Source organism: Protopterus annectens, chromosome 6.part0, assembly GCF_019279795.1.
Source record: "Protopterus annectens isolate FY-2018-M chromosome 6.part0, PAN1.0, whole genome shotgun sequence".
Taxonomy (NCBI): Eukaryota; Metazoa; Chordata; order Ceratodontiformes; family Protopteridae; genus Protopterus; species Protopterus annectens.
The window spans coordinates 1,160,420,458-1,160,435,763 of NC_056737.1; the positions used below are offsets into that span (position 1 = coordinate 1,160,420,458).

General features: G+C 37.6%; 1 protein-coding gene across 1 annotated transcript in view; it reads right to left on the reverse strand.

The window, feature by feature from the left end:
* Positions 1–15,306, reverse strand: part of SLC4A10 (solute carrier family 4 member 10) — a 3,247,445-nt gene that overhangs the window by 688,747 nt on the left and 2,543,392 nt on the right. The window lies entirely within an intron of this gene.

Genomic DNA, 15,306 nt, shown 5'->3' on the forward strand with positions numbered 1-15,306 from the left:
TCATCTGAATGCAGTATAATGTGTTATAAGATATGATCATACATTCCAAAGTAGCACTGTACTGAATTCACACTATACCCTTCTAAAATTATATAATTTAATCAACAAAAACAAAGCATTATGCAGCAGTGTTACCAAAATGCATTTAAAAATCTGTTTAAGGTACACACTCAGTTATATATATCCTGAGGCAGTATAGCAACTGCATTATGTTCAGCAACAACCCTCTACTCCTAGTCCACACAAACTCAACATGTGAGAGATGCAACCATATTAAGAACCTTGAATCCATGACCTCTCTCACACCAGTTAGTACATATGACAATGAGCTGGTTGTCAGCATGCACACCTCACCTCCTACTCCACCCAAACCCACATCACACATATCTAAATATGTGGAGGTCCTCACCAGAAACATACCTACACATGAGAGACCTCCCAAACACAAACACAAGCATGCTACACATAATACTTCATCTGCAGAACACGATACACATAATAGCTCATGTATCAGTGTCTCACCTGTCAAGCCCTTAAAGTAAACCACAAAACCAAACATATTAGTCATAGGTGATTCCATCGTGAAACACACATATGTCCCTCTCACCAGGCTGGATAAGGAAAAGGTCATGGGTAGCTGTCTGTCAGGTGCCAGGATCCACCATATCACACATGCACTCAAGTCTCTCAACAAACGGTACTGTTATGACTCCATCATAGTCCATGTTGGTGTGAACGACTTGAGACGTACCTCTCTGGACTATATGAACAGAGACATTACTGAGCCCTCAGACTATGTGTCTCAGGCAGGTATGTTCCTAGCCTTAAGCAGCATTTTACCTTCACCTAGGATGATGCGTCAGTACAAATAAAAAATGATTAACTTCAATAATTGACTCAGATTCTGGTGTCATTCTAAGAGGATCCAGTATCTGTCAGCCTGGAATGACATGACCGACAGACCTCAATGATTTGCCAGAGATGATCTTCATCTGTCACCCATGGGATTTTGGATACTGGCTAAGGCTCTTGCCACCCCTATAGTGCCTTTTTAGGCAGTGTCTCAAGGTCAAAATTCCCAATGTAAAAACTCCATCTAAAAACAACCTCAAGGTTATGTTGCTAAATGCTAGGAGTCTTAACATGAAATTGCACTCACTGGAAGCAGTCCTCACCTTGGAAGGCGCAGACATTTTTGCAGTCACAAACACCTGGTTCAAGGCTGTGAAGAGCACCCCAGCCATACCAGGTTACACCTCCTTCCACATGTCCAGACCACAATCTGAAGGGTTGAAAACTAAAGGAGCAGTGTATCGATATTCATTAAAGATAAATACACCTCCAGACTGGTTAAACAGTATGACTCCCTGGAGACACTTCAGGTTCAATTAACTGTTGTTAGGACACCTATTCCAGTCATTGCCAGCTACAGGACCCCCTCCATGAATTAGGACACCTACTCTTCCTACGTGGATCTACTTCAGTCTATCAAGATAGATCCGAACACGGGTTTTGGGTGACTTTAACTACCCACCCATTGACTGGGTAAATTACTCATGCTCAAACTGCCCAAAGGTTCCTTGACTTTGTTAATTCCAGTGCCTTGGACCAGCTGGCTAATACCCCCACAAAGGGTGCCAGCAACCTGGCTCTGGTGCTTATCAATATGGGGGACCACCATAGCACCCCCATTGTGAGGTCTTCCCTGGTGAGCTCTGACCACAAATTCATCTTATTTGAAGGAACTATCACACCTGAGCACCCCCAGCAGTAACTAAACTAAAAAACTTCGCCAAAGCAGATTATAACCTCTTACAGGATGGTATAAGTAGCTTCACTGTACCTCCCCCATCAGATGGAACTGGCAACTATGCCAAGTTCTACTTCAATGCTTTATACAAACACCTGCATAACTGCATTCATAGGTTCATAGGTTCATACTAGGCTATCTGCCCGAGGGCATTTATAAGCCTAGCCCATAGTTTTGTGGCTTATGCCACCCCTTTAGTTAGGAGAAACTATGCCCATTATTTTGCTGTGCCTCTGTCGAGCAGTGACACTGAGGTAACCCCTGGGGTGTATCTGCGATCTCCCATCCATTGGTCAAGATTCCTCTTGAACAAGGCCAGCGAGGTGCTCTGCCTCATTGACTCGGCCGTACTTAATAGGACCAAGATAAGCTCCTCAAGGAAGAGCAAACCTGCCTGGTGGAAAGATGCATTAACAGGCTTTACAATAAAAGGAAGAAATTGCTGTCTAAGAGCAAGACAGAGTGAGCCCTAAACCGGAAACACTCCCTCCTCAGCTTAAACAAGCAAACAAGACTTCTTATGAAGTCCTCCAATGGAAACTATGAACCCAAATTAGCTTCCTCAATTAAGGAAAACCACAAGGCATTCTTTAGTTACATCTGTAACCTAAAAGGAATGGCCCAGATTTGTGTTAACAGATAGTTAATGATATCACATATACTGATCCTCTGGACATAGCTAACCTGATGACTGACAGATTCTGTGAAAACTTCACTCCCCTGTCCCTGCCACATGCACTCCATGACAGCTCTACCACCTGTCCCCTACCTTGTATCGCTAAAGAGCAAGTCATAAACATCCTCAATAAGGCCAAATACACAGCATCTATGGGACCTAATAACATCTTAGGCTATGTCCTACGAGGGCTTCAAAAAGAATTAGCAACACCATTGGGTACTCTTTTCAATCTTAGTCTAAGCACTGGCTTCATCCCAGCTGAATGGAAAACTGCCACCATTATTCGCTTGCACAAAGGTGGTGCCTCCACTGACCCCAGGAACTATAGACCTATTAGCCTGACTAGCCTTATCTGCAAGGCCATAGAGTGAATCATCATGGACCTTATCAATAAAGATATAGGTAATCTCCAAACACTTGACCCTACTAAGTTTGGATTTGTCAAAGGGAGATCATGCCTGTTAAACCTGGTGGACTTCTTCAAGACAGTCACCAGCACCCTGGATGAGAGCAAATCTGTGCATACAGCCTACCTAGACTTAGCCAAGGCTTTTGACACTATCCCCCACTCTGGCATCATTGACAAACTCATCCAGCTAGGTATCAAAGTTAAGAAAAGCCTCTAACTGGAAACCCCCAGGCCCAGATGCAGTACCTAACTTTTGGTTAAAAGTATTAACATCTTTGCATGAAGATTTAGCCATGAGGAAGAACTATTTATATGCGCACCCCAAAGAGACACCAACCTGGCTAATAATAGGCAAAACAGTGCTCCTACTTAAGAATGAACCTGCAAGCTACCCTAACAATTATAGACCAATAACTTGCCTTCTGACAACGTAGAAACTATGCATGGGAATTGATGCTGACAGAGTTTATAGTCATTTAGAAAAGTCAATTATGGCAGTAGAACAAAAGGGCAATAAAAGAAAGCCATATGGAACAAAGGATAATTTGTTGTTAAATAAAGTCATACTGGAGAACTGTAAAAAGGGGAATAATTTAAGTATGGCATAGATTGACTATATTTGATAGCACCCACATTCATGGATAAGAGAGTGCTTAAAAATGTATAAGATACACCCTACACTGATTCACTACATTACAGTTACCATGAAACTGTGGCAGACCACTTTGCAATTAAGGTATGATAAAGGATATTCCAGGGTGACTTTCTGTCACCGTTGCTATTCTGCCTTGCCATTAACCCATTAAGCTGCTTACTTATCAACTTAGGCCATGGATACAATTTGGCTCCTAGAAAACAACAAAGTGTAAAGACTTCTCAACTTCTCTTTGTCGATGATTTAAAACTGTATAGCTCATCAGATGAGGAACTGAAAGCACAACTGCAAGTTGTCAAAACTTTTTCAGATGATATAAGAATGTCATTTTGTCTTGATACTGTATTGACTATCCAGTGTCAACATTGTTTGTTTATATATATATATATATATATATATATATATATATATATATATATATATATATATATATATATATATATATATATATATATGTAAATACACACACACACACACACACACACACACACACACACACACACACACACACACACATACATCTATCTCTCTCTCTATATATATATATTCCTTTTCTTTATATGGTAATTGTACTCATAGATATGTCTACTTGAAGATTTTTCAGGTTTGCCCACATAAAACACATCACAGTGGTTGCAAACTGCAATGTAGACAATACCCTTAGTTGTACAATTACACCCACCTGCCAATATAATCTGCATGTTGACCACTTAATTCTACAAATTATCATGCTCCAATATATAAGGACATTGATTATACCATCCACATTTTCTTGTATCCCTAATGGAAACTAACCTTTTATGATTAAAAATTTGGTTTTCAAGAATACCTTTTAAATTCTTTCCTCTCTTATTGACAACATGTGTTTCGTCACCTACCACTCCTGAAATACTGTTGTCAGAATTAAAAATAAGTCAGTAATTTGAAATAATATTCATCACATCCTTGTTTTATGATTTTACTTGATTTTTTTTAATTAACAGCTTAGTATTTGCTTGTTTTTGTATGCTTGTTTTTAAGGAGAGTAATAAATAATTAAGGAACACTGGAGAAGAACACGGTCAGTCAGATATGCAGAAGGAAGAAAAAGGAAAGTTTTTGGAGGAAGACTTTCAGACTAATAAGAATGTTATCCATTTAAGGAAATTTGCCTAAGGACATTTGGGATTCTAGGGGTGATACAGGAGCTGAACTGAGGTGGACACAGTGGATGATTGTAACACTCTCCTTATATCTCCTCACCCTTCCATATGTAATACTCTTCTAGCTTATAACCATGGGGTTGGTCACAGATATTTACAACACTTCTCTTATTCTTTGATATAGACTCCTGGATAATTCAGTTATCTTTATGAAGAATTAAGCACGGGGGGGGGGGGTTATGGCTTGTATGGTGGTTGGATTGCAAGAGGTAGGGATTTCCAACAATGAGGGTTGAGTCTCATAATGTAAATGGATTAGCTTTCCTAGAAGGGCAGCTGGGTGGAATGCTATCTGCCCATATGCCCACTGCACAGCATTGCATTGCGGAAGCCTATTCACTTTTACCCCATAGAGGTTAAATGACTTGAGAACCCATTGTCAAAGAAGATGCTGTTTTACATTGTTTACTTTGTAAGATGATAAGCTGGTAACAATGTCTCCAGTTTTGTTCATAACCATTAACCCAATCATAATTCTGTTAGAAGATGTACTGTTTCTTTAGGAATATTGGCCAGAGGATTTAATTGCTCTATAGAAGGATACAAAGTTCACTTGGGACAACAGAGAGTGTGAGTGATCGCACTGTAGTATATTTCCGGTTTGGTTTGTTATTCTTTACAGTTTTTTTTTTAAATAGTATTATTATGTAAATATTTTGTGTTTACCTTAATTCCTTTTTCTCTTAATGTTTCCCATAGAATTTTTGGGGTAATAGCAGACAGTTAATCAAATGACAGGGATGCTAGGTCTATATGGAGCTGTAGCCAACAGTATGAAACTGGGAGGAAAAGTTATTTATAAGTGTGCTATTACCCAGCATGTTACATGCTAATTGTCCAGATGGAGTTATGATACTATCAACAACCTTTTTACTGACTCCTTAATATTTGCAAACTGCTTACTGACTGACTGCACACACTAAAAACCTAGGTTGTCATGCAGCCACACATCCCAAACTCAACACTATCATAAAAAATAAATAATAATAATAACGTACATAGCAAATGTAAAAAACATTAAATATCAACATAAGCATTTTTCAGGGGCATGGACAGCTGCACTTCTCACACCCATGCTATTTAAATTCACTAATTTTGAGACTATAATCACATGGTAAAAGGAAAACAGTCACTACCAGTAGAGACCGTCTCTCTTGCTCTCTGCCTGTGTCATCTGTACCATAGTAACACTTCAGACCAGATACAAAGGATATGTTACCGCTCACTGACTGGGATGCACAGTCATCAATGGCTCTCAGTGACTGGCACCATAGATGAGTGCAGCTGATCAGTTAGGGTTCACCAACCAGTCTAGTAGGAAGGTGTCCTGATAATATCTGCATATTAACACCTTTGATTGCCCTACAATTCCCAGCTGTATGAGTTACAGGTGCAAAACAGGCGACATGATATGTTGTCTTCAGTGTTGAGAGGGAGATCATTGGCCAACGTTGGTGAATGTATTCTTCATTGAGGGAAGATTTGTTACTCCCATAACATGAGTAAACCTGTTAGCATATTTGGGTGGACAAATGAGTTGTTATAGGATTGCTTCAGGATATAAAACTGATGGTATCTGAAGTGGTACTGAAGTTGATTAAAGTTTGGCAGAGGTGCAACGTCATTCATGAGTAGATGTGGCACATGGAGGTCACCTTGTTGATTTTGAAAATAAGGATGGACCTTAGGAAATGAAAGAAAGGGTAATGAAGAAAGGTTGTTTATTGCTCTGTTACAAACCCGACTGGGTAGGTTATCAAAACATATTTGTCTATCAGTAGGTCTGTTAACTTATTTATTTATTTATGCTTGCTAACTGAGAAGGTCCAGTTGGGAAGACTTACTTCAGTTAACTTCAGGGAAGAAAAACTCCAAATGCAAAGTCAGAAACATAAAAGATATCTACCCAGTCTGACTTCACAGATGCTATATGACAATATGGATCTATGTCAGTTCATAGGTTCATAGGTTCACAGGTAGGTATTAGGCTATTGGCCCTAGGGCCTATACAAGCCTAGCCAAAAAGGTACCCTATCTTTCACCACTTAAGAAAATTATTTTTCTGTGCCCCTGTCGAGCAGAGTCATAGAAGTGATCCCCGGGGTGAATTTCCTATCTCCCATCCAATCATCAAGATTTTTCTTGAAGAGTGCTAATGAGAAGCTTTGTTTGATATAGATAGGTAGTTTATTCCGGACTATGGGAAGTCTCTGGGAGAGGAATCTCTCCCTCCAGCATGTTTTGTTTATTGTGATCTTTCTTTTAAGAACAGGCAGCAAAAGCAAAATAAGTTTAAAAAACTTTAAAAAAAGTTTATTGTATTTATCTTTTAAGAACAGGCAGCAAAAGCAAACTAAAGTAATAAAGTAGGAAGAAGGACAAATACACAGGCATGACTTTGGCAGCTAATCGAGTTTTCAGAAACTCAAAATTCATATAGACGAGATGATATGATTGATATGATAAAATTTCCAAAAACTCGACCATTACAAAAAAATCTGTTTTTTTTACATTTTTGCAGGGAGGTAAGCAACCCCCCCCCCACACACACACACACCCTTCACCCCTGCAAATTACATATACCAATTCCAAGAGCGCACTACATTGAGGAAAATGGTAAATTTCCCAGTCATCACTGTACAGCGATCTCCATTCAAAAGCTTTGAGTTTTCGGAAATTTGACTATATCATCTCGCCAGTATGAATTTCTAGTTTCTGAAAACTCAATCAACTGATAGGGATTCGACAATAGATACACACTGCATGTACGGTTTGTAATATAGTACTGCTGCAAACACAGGCGGCAGGAGGTGTGGCACAGCAAATGACTTTGCTCCGATCATTAAAAAAAAAAGAAAGAAAACAGCACAGAATTTAAAGCATGGAAAAAGAAAGAAACCTGATTAGAAAGAAGCTATACTAGACTTTAATTTAAGGGTGACAAGTTAAAATACTTACATGAAATTAAAATGTGGGTTATCTGGCTTGGACACAAAAGGATGTGCAGTGGTAAACCAAAGTCTGAGATGAAGCAATACTATGAAACAAAAACTCCAACCTCAGCAACGGCAAGCTGTTTATTACTACAAAGTAATAAATACTGGTTGCAAAGCTTTCGGGTACAAATCCTTCCTTAGTGCATGTTTTCAGGAAGCAGATTTTGATGAAAAAAAATGCTAATTTTTTTTTTAAACTGCACACTACACTACACTGCTGATAAAGGACACTGAAACTTTTCATCTGAGAGACGCAAAAACACAGGACTGACTTAATTCTCTGGAATTACAACTACAGAGAACCAATGACAAAGGAGCAGCATAGCAGGCCAGTACTGCAGCCCTGATATACAAAACAGGAAATCTAGAAAAACAGTGTGAATATCTTCAAGAGAAGGTATATGATGTAACATGTTAGTCTAGGAGATGAATGTGTGCATTCTCAGAATAAGGAAAGTTGTTTCAGCCGAGGAACTTGGAGACTGGGTAAGCTTACCTATTCTTAAATATATAAGACTACCTAAAACTCTGTTAATATAGCACAGTAGATTTACAGCGATATGGCATATTGCTAATGTTTCTTCATCAAGGCAAGTATTAGTGGCACTAGAATAATTTATTACAAAAGAATGCTTAATCAGTTATAGTCACCAACACAGAGGGGTACAATGGAGAAATGGTCAGTTAAAGTTTGCGGAAGATTTTTATTTGCTTTACAAGAAAAGAAAGGAGACAAAGCCAGTTAGAAGGCAGTTTAAGCTAAATGGGTACAATGTTTCAACACTTTTTTCCCAACATTCTGTCAGTCTCAGCAGCAGATAAAACCTAGAGATTCTCTGTCAAACTAGAAGACTGGAAGCTCCTCAGATTAGAATTAAAACAGAGAGAAAAAACACCAAGAGAAGTGCAAAATATTGAATTATTGAGTCCTCCCAGCCCATTTAAAAAAAAACAGGAAGCAGAGTACTTTCAGGTTGGGAGTTGGTAGAGGGGTTGCAGGTTGATATAATGGTTATAGTGTTTACCTCAGACACAAAGTACAGGGTTCGATTCTCACATTTTAAGGTGAAACTGACTAGGCTTAAAATGGCTCACAAGGGCAGCTTACCTAGTACTTACTCGTGAACCGATGAACCTATTAAAATGTGTAAGACCAGCAATATGCAGAAACACATTTTAGACATAAAATGGGGAAAGTATTTGAATCAAGACATTGATCACCCAGACAGAACAGCAATCTGAACAAAGATCTAGAACTGACAATAGTCAAAGGGAAAGCAACCTTTGAAGACTGCTTTAATCAACAGATGCAAATGGATGGAAGATCCCACACCTGATTCAGATTTGCAAGATGAATATTGTTGGTCCTCTGCAGGAATACAAAGACTAGATGAAACTGAAAAATCGCCGACTTCTAGTTACCTGATAAGGCCTAAATATAATGCATAATTTATTATGGATTCCCTTGACTAAGAATGTCAGGAAGGGTAGGGGATAAGGGCATTCCATCAGCAAAGCACTAACCATTAGGTTCTTCATTTCCTGAGGGTAGGTATACTCAGAAGCCATGAGACTTTAGTCTCAAGCTTAGGATAGACAACCTGGACTCATGGCGGGAGCAGGGAAAGGAAGGAGAAAAGACAGTTACGGACATTATACACAAAGGAGAGAAGAAAGGAACTGAACAAATACATGCAACTCAAGTGACATTTTGTGAAGATACACACACTGCAAACATAGTTACATGAAACATGGTGGAACCTCAAATCCAAATAAAAGGAGAATGATATTCCAAGGACTGAACAGGGCAATGGGGCAGATAATGTTGCTACCAAAAAATGGACTGTAGGTTAAGGATAGTCACAAACTGCGACTTGAGATAGTATTTCATGAGCTATGCAGATCACATCCCAGGAGAAGAAAGAGAGGGTTAATTTTATGCTAGAAATTTAAAGATGAAAACAAAGCAAGTTATGTTTAGCAATATTGGAAGACAGATAATTTGGAGAGGAACTGCTAGAGACCTCAAACTGTCTGTTGGTAATCTGTATGCCCCAAACAAAGATGATCCAATGTATTTCCAAAAATTCTTTCAGCTTTGATCAGATAATGGCTCACCAGAATACCTGTATATAATCATAGTGTCTGTGTTTGTGGGGGACTGCAATCCATGCACAGGCTGTGTAAGAAAAATCTTGATGAGCGGATGGGAAATAGGAAATACACCCTGGGGATCACTTCTGTGTCTCTGCTAGACAGTGGCACAGGAAAATAACTTTTTTGGGTGGCATAAGCCAGGGAATCTTGTTGGCTAGGCTTACTTAGGCCCTTGGGCCGATAGCCTAGTACCTACCTATGAACAAAGGCAAATACATACAGGATCACAACAAGTACCTAGAGAGTTATGTGAAAAAGGAATTGGTGGATATTTGGAGGAACTCATGAGGAACCGAAGGGTTACTTATTCACTAGGAAGAAAGGCATACAAGGGAGCAGGTGCGATTAGTTCTTTCTATGACACAAAGAGCTACTGAAAATGTAGAAATATAAGAAAAGCAGATATTAGGCAACACACCTTTCTTATTAAACAATCTTAGACCTAAGATACGATAGTAAAAATGAATGGAAATGAAGCCACTATAAATGGAGATTGACAGAAGGACAGAAGAAACTATCTGCTCTCCTAGACAACATACTTCAGAACAATATAAGTAATAAAAAAGAATGAGGGGTGTATTTGGTGGGATGGTTTAAAAGTTGGCCGTAGGGCATGGATCACGGATAAACATAAAAAAAATGAAAAACATTGAGCAGAAAGAAAACAAACTGAAAGATTTACAAAAGGAGATAGTAGCTAACCCCACCAAGCACAAGATACTGCCTAAGGAAGTAAATGCAATAAAATTTCAGATCAAGAGAAGGAAAGTCACACAAGCAAAGGCTGAATATCTTACTAGGAGTAACTTTGGGTTGTAACAAGAAGGGGAAATTATTGCTAAATATTTAGCTTGGGCTTTTAGAGACAGGAAAAATTAACAATGTATGACACAGACAGACCAAGGATAGTAGAGTCAACATATCAGATGAGGAGATTAGATTAACATTCTTGACATATATATATATATATATATATATATATATATATATATATATAAAATGGTAAGAAAGAAGAACACGTGGAAAGATGTTTTACATAAAACAGACAGCACAGAACTCTAGACAAGCTAGATAGAAGAGAATTTGATAAAAGAAAATAAAAAACAAGAAAAGTAGGCCATAACAATGTGAAGAGAGGCAAAACCTCTTGGTCTGATGTGTTCTCTATGAACTATACAAGTGTGGTGGAGATAGAAACTGCGCTTGTAGACCTCTTTAATGTAATTTTATTCAGTACGCAATCCCGGCCATCAATGACACATGCTAAAACAGCACTCATTCCAAAGAAGAAAGAGGAGGCAGTCAACTCAGCAGATTAGAGAGCCACAGTCCTACAGAATACAAACATTAAAACAGCAATAAAGATTTTAGCCCACAAACAAGAAAAATTCTCCCAAAGCTAATTTCTCCAGGGCAAAAAAATAGATCGGCCCTTTACAACTGGTGGGCTCTCTCAAGGTTTTCATATCAACATCAAGAAAGGCAGAAAAGGCTAGGGTAGTACTTTTTGTCATATAGAACTCTTTCAATACTGCAAACTGGGAGTTTATATTTAAATCTTTAACAGGTAGACTGATACTAGACAACTGATAAACTGGGCTAAAACAATGTATGAAAGTCCTACTTTTGAAGTCATAGTAAATGGAGGCAGCTCTCGGAAAGGCACTATTAAAAGGGCTAACAAACAAGAATGTCCTCTGTCACCTTCTTATTTCTCCTAGCAAAAGAAGAATTAGCTTTAAATGTAAGAGCTGTACTGGGGCAAATGCAAAATAAGGGATATGGAAAGGCATGGTAGAGACTCTACATGAATAACTATATTCTTATGGCTAACCAAATACATTCTATATTACCTGATGTAGTAGAAATATTACAGAAATTTGCCAGCATGTTGGGTTTCATGATTAATAGCAATAAAACCATGATGATAAGAAATGGGGTGAAAAAAGTAGAGAGTCATGTGGTCCTACAAAAGAAGCAGAACTTCCCGTGTATCTTAGGCTATTAGTGGAACATACTCTAGAAGAGAGTGCTCCTCAAACTGCCATATGTGCCAAAACCAATATTAAGACATTTCTGAACTCGGGGAGGAAAAGAACTCACTTCTTAGTTGTGACAATTAAAATAACTAGAATTATGGTTATGCTAAAAGTCAATCACTTAATCAGAAATTTCTCATTAATGCAGTAGCGAAGCAGATATTACAGACTATAAGAGAGAAGGGGGTGGGGGTTACCCCATATTTCAAGTCAAGCACTTAGCACAACTAAAATAACTTATACATGAAGAGGATACAGAATAATAAACCTTCAAAAGTACTCCTACTAGGACAACAAGATTATGGATGGATTTATTAGATTATTGGAAGAAGGGCTTAAATTATTTGGTCATCTCAAATGGGGAAAGTGGTAAATAGCTCAATACAGGATAATGAGGAAATTAGACAACTAATCAAAACTGCAGACATTTTTAAAAGTTGTGGAGTTACAGAACTGACAACCTATTAATGAGGGCTCTCAAGTTCAACATCAATATGTCTTTTTAAGAAATACAATACAGCCAGCCTTTGTCACTAAGACGATGGTACATCTATATACAATTAATATCATACCCTAAAGATAAACATGTGATACGCCCAGAAGAGAAAAACAGACAGGGGGCTTGGAAATGATGTACTAACATTACAAAGGGGATGGGCACATATACTATGAACCAAGATCCAGAAAGTTACAGCAAACTATTAACGGACTAAAATGAAGTGGAAGAGAGAAGAATGAATACACATAGACATATTGCAGTGGGTTTATGTCCTGACAAAGGTTTGGAAAATATTTTGTTGAAATGTCTGGTGACTATTTGCGTCTTTTCTTGTTAAATTCAGATGATCTGTTAGAAATGGTAAATCACAGCTGAACTGAAAGTCCTTATGACATTTTCTATCAGCTATCATTAAACAAATTTGTTTTTGTTTACGTTTTCTATTTCAAAGGACACATGAAACATGGTATGTCCTCACAATTTGGAAAGTGGTGCATACTGTATCAATGCCTAAGGAAGGTAATCGTATGACTGAACATTTTAGACCAATTAGTCTCAGTAGCATTGTGGGAAAATGTTTTGAATGAGTACTATCTAAGTATATTATTAGTTCATTGGAGAGTAGGTTTAGGTCTTGTGGTACAATTTTACTTTCCTTTTGCAATCATTTATGGAAAGTATTGGTTGAAGGGGCAGCTGCAGACATTACATATTTGGCTATATATCAAAGGATTTCAATACTATATCACATTGTAGAAAGAGTTCTTTATTAAAAGAGTATAGTATAAATGTGTATGTAATAAGATAGATTTCTAATTGGTTGAGTGGAGAAGTTGTAAAGGCTGGTCGTATTTTGTCAAAAGTGAAGGAGATGATGGCAGTTGTTCCCCAGGGCTCAGTTTTGGGCCTATTTTTATTTAGCATTTTTATGACCAATTTTCCAGGTAATAATACATTTTGGATGAGTAAATAACTAAATATGCAGATGACGGTAAAGTTGTTACTATAATTTCTGGGATAACCAAACAGTTTTCCTTTCAGTCATATTTGGACACCTAATTTAATTGGGTTATAATAATGGTAGGAAGTTTAATGTTAGTAAAACCTGTATTATGCATTTTGGGGTAGGGAATCCTGATTCTTCCTATTCTTTGGATAATTTCAGTATACATGATGGTGATGTTACTAGAGATTTGGGTATAAAAACTGATGATTCTTTGTTTTGATCCATACTTGGATATAATCAGAAGATGTTATTGTGAAATACATTTTATTTTCAGAAGTATTGCAAACAATGATAAAATAATTTTGCTTCCTATATATAAAACTAAAGTTAGACTCATTATAGAATATTCTGGGTCTATTTGTGCAAACAATAGTGTACAGTTAGACAGACTGGAAAGAAGAGAAAGGTATTTTACAAGGAAGATAAATGGATTGACAGGTATGATTTATTACCGGCGGCTTAAGGCATCTTCGTTAACAATTAAATATAGGTTAGTTAGGGGTGAAGTTATTATTTATAAATGTGTTAAAGACTGTGGACTTGGGAATATCATGGGCATTCATAGGAAAACACATTCACTGAATACTAGGAATGATAACTATGCAGTAAATAGCGTATTTCATAGGAAAACACACTCACTGAATACCAGGAATAATAATTATGCAGTAAATAATGTATTTGGGTAACACTATTGTTTAGAATATCTCTTTCCATAGGTGAGCTTGTTTTTGGTGGATTAATACTCCATTGTGGATTAGAAAATCAGGATTTGTCATTTCCTTTAAAGCCAATTTGAATTTATGGTTAGACATGAGGGTATTTAACCTATCTATTTAGGGTGGCAAGCTCCTTCAAGACCTCTTTGGGCTTTAAGCTTGACTTCTTAAACAGTTTAACATTTGAACATTTTAAAGGTTTGGGCAATTACTATAAAAATGATCACGTATGGAATCAGCAGATGTATATCCTCCACTTTTGGTACTTCACTCCATGCAGACTATAGTTTCATAGATTAGTACTAGGCGAACTGCCTTGTGGGCCATTTTAAGCCTAGCCAATTAACCCATGTGAGATTCAAATGCTGCACCTTGTGTCTGTAAGGCAAATATCTTAACCAATATGCCAACCTATATATAGCAAGCTACCCTAAAAATTATAGACCAATAACTTGCCTTCCGACGACATATAAACTATACATGAGAACTGATGCTGACAGAGTTTATAGTCTTTTAGAAAAAATGCAATTATGGCAGTAGAACAAAAGGGCAATAAAAGAACGTCGTTTGGAACAAAGGATCATTTGTTGTTAAATAAAGTCATAGTGGAGAACTGTAAAAAGGGGAAGAATCTAAGTATGACATTGATTGACTACAAAAAGCATTTGATAGTATTTCACATTAATGGATAAAAGAGTGCTTGTAAATGCATAGATACACCCTACACTGATTGAATGCATCACAGTGAACATGAAACAGTGGCAGACCACTTTGCAATTAAGCCATGATAAAGGACAACTTATTATCCCAGGGATAAAAATTCAAAAGGGAATACTCCAGGGTGGCTTTGTCACTGCTGCTGTTCTACCTTGCCGTTAACCCATTAAACTGTCTACTTAACAGCTTAGGCCATGGCTATAATCTGGCTCCTAGAAAACAACAAAGTGTAAAGACTTCTCATCTTCTCTTTGTTGATGATTTAAAACTGTATAGCTCATTAGATGAGGAATTGAAAGCACAACTGCAAGTTGTCAAAACTTTTTCAGATGATAGAAGAATGTCATTTGGTTTTGATAAATATGCAAAAGCAACTTTTAAAGCAGGGAAACTATGGTGACACATGCGCACTGGCCCAGCA